This window comes from Phaseolus vulgaris, chromosome 2 (assembly GCF_051622355.1).
Source record: "Phaseolus vulgaris cultivar YP4 chromosome 2, ASM5162235v1, whole genome shotgun sequence".
NCBI lineage: Eukaryota > Viridiplantae > Streptophyta > Magnoliopsida > Fabales > Fabaceae > Phaseolus > Phaseolus vulgaris.
In genome coordinates, this window is record NC_143499.1 from 3,251,228 (window position 1) to 3,254,479 (window position 3,252).

Below are 3,252 nucleotides of genomic sequence, written 5' to 3' on the forward strand. Positions count from 1 at the left end.
ATAGGATTATGAAACCCAAATGCATATATACCAGAAAGAATTATTCAATCAGTTATAATAATTTATAGCTAATTCATCTGATGCCCATTGCATGTGTTGTTTCCTTTCAAAAATCTTCACTGATCCAACCTTATAAAATAATCTTAGGATTTTCAGGTGATGATGTGCTGAGAAGCTGCTGCAATGGAGTTAACACATGTTTTGAAAATTCAGAAAGCTGAGAAAAATATTATTGTTTATTTTATTTTTTTTAAATAAAGTAAACTAAACTGTTTAAAGCTAGAAGTGGGTTTGCTCTGGAAGCAGGTTATATCTTTTATGACTGAAGCATGACATATTGGTGAGAATATTTAGTTTGAGTGCATGCATTTATTTTCAACTTGTTTATTATGCAAAAAAGGCTTTCAATTTAGTCTTGAGAATGTGTAATCATAGTTCATGAATTGACAACATTTATTTATATTACTTGATTTTCTAAGATAACGGTGGGAAACATGCAGTTACCTGAGTCCGTTAGTACTAAAATTGGATGGGACATGCCACTTTAGATAACTTGTTAGTTATATGTTTTTATAATAACGATTAAGCAAATCAAAATTAAAATAAATTGAAGATGTGTAATTATATAATTTACTGTCAGTATTTGCTTATGTTTTTTGAAAAACATATTATCGTTAAATTATTTTTTAGAATTAAAACAGTACAACTTATAATCATAGATGATGAATGTTCTTACACAAAACTTACACAAAATTAAATTCTAAACCCTAAACCTAAACTTAAACAGAGTTGAATACTTTGTCGGAATTCTCCATCAAAATTTAAATTAATTTTGGTTCATTAATTATTTAACTAATGAATTAAATGCATTGCTACTAATCTCTATTGAACTTCATCTTCACTTCAGAATAGGTCCATTGATTAATTTTTTTTATACTCAAAATTTATTTTGTGATTTTTTCTTTAATTACTAATTTATATTTGATTATTATACTAAGAAAAGGCGTAAAATTATTTATTGCTTTAAGAGGATTTTCTAGAAGCTTTCGACCTCTCAGCATACCAGTTCAACTAAAATTATAATTAATTAACTATAGTCACATAATCATTTAGAAAAAATATCACTCTAAAAAAGTCATCAAATAAAAAATAATTTTAGAAATCAAAATAATTAATTACTATTTTGACTAAATTAGAAACTATTTTATAAATTAAAAAAAAACTGTTATTATATAAAATAGTTTTTATTATTAATAAAAATTTATAAAATAATTTTTAAATTAGTATCTAATCATTAACTACAAAGGTTTTAATTGATTACTACTTTAAATATTTTTTAATCTCTAAAATTAGTTGTTATTTAGTAATTTTCTTGTAATGTATACATCTCACTATTTTTTTTAACTTCATTCATTAAGGTTTATATTTATAATTTTAATTTTTCACAATGATGAAAGTGTTCTATGAAAGTGATTTTATATTAGTGTCTTAAAAATTCAGATTGGAATAACGTAACCCTGAAAATTAGTTTATAATAAGAATTATTTCTCTCTTATACACAATATTTTAGTTATATTATAAGTAAATGTGAGATCCTACCATAAAAAATTTGTTAGTAAGTGTTAAACATTACAAATACAAGGTTCTAAAACTATATTTTTTTTAGTAGTTTGATAATAAATCAATATCTCAAAAGCCAGTCATCCTATAATAAAACCAGTCAACCTCAAATGTTAGTTTACGAGTTAAATATATTTCATATTATTATATTTTTTATTTGTAGTCAATAATGTTAAAAAAATATTAAGTGAGAACTTGATCCTTATTATTGAGAACTTTTTTATTATTATTATTACTATTATTTTGAGAACTGATAATTATAAATCTACATTACATGATATGCCGATAAAAAAATACACACATATATAACTTAATTTTAGTTTTAATCATATTAATTGTTTATATTCATGTTATTATTTCTCACAATAATAAAAATCTAATTTAAATGCTTGCTTTCATTTCATGGCATATATATATCCTGAAATTGGTTTTCTATATGCAGAAACTTGGTGATAGTGATAGTGATAGCCGATCTACTCCCACAAAGAAGAAAACCAGACCTAAGCAAAAGCATTAATATTCTTTAAACCAAAGCCTTAACCTAGCTATATATCCATATATATATATATATATAAATTTTCTATATGTGCCTTTACTTGTCGTATTCATCACCCATGCATGCCAAATATAATTGGTGATTCATTATGGTTCCTGATTCATGAGTACTGTCTATATATTATTCGTTTAAGGCTTGTATTTGCCTTATCCTACTGCACAAACTTCTCTCTCAAGCCTTATATTTGGAATTGATTCATTGAATATATATATATATTTGATGAACTGAGGCATGAACGTAAGTGGGGACTATATTTGATGAGACAGTGGCCGAAAGCAAAAGTGTATCAGTTCTGATCTGTTCTCATCTTCTCCTCTTATAATCATCTTCATTCATCTCATTACTTGCCTTTGTTTTTCATTACATTCTTTTCTTTTTCTCACCATATATAAATATTCAACTTCCACTTAATTTCTTCTTCATTTTTTGGCTTTAAATCTCAGTATTCTTTGATTTTAATATTCAATTTCTGCATATGTTCATGCCTTTCCTTGTTTCCAATTTGAATCTTTGAAGCTGAAAGGGAACCAGATATAGATAAAATTGACCAGGTCCCTTTTTTCACTTACTGCTCTATTAGCTTTCATGCAACAGGCCTACACAAGGTTCACCACATGTGCGTATAATTTTGAATATATGTGCTTCAACAAGATCCAAAATTATTAATTTTTATAAGTTATAACAATAATAATAATAGTTTTTATAAGTTATAACAATAATAATAATAGTTTCTGAGTGATGGTACACTATAACAAGAAAATTATTAAATAGAAACCAATTTTAGAGACAAAAAATAATTAGTTACTATAGTGATTAAATTAGTGACTGTTTAAAAGATTAAAAAAAATAATTTTTTTATTAATTTTTATTATTGTTAAATAGTTTTTAAATTGGTATCTAATTAGCTACCAAGATTTTTCTATCAAATTTAGAATCTAAATAATTGATAATTAAAATTTTATTAGTTAAGTAGATACATTTGAAAACTATTTAACAATAATAAAAATTAATTTAGAAAGAAAAAATATTTTAATCTTTAAAATAATATCTAATTTAATTATTATAAAAATTACTTT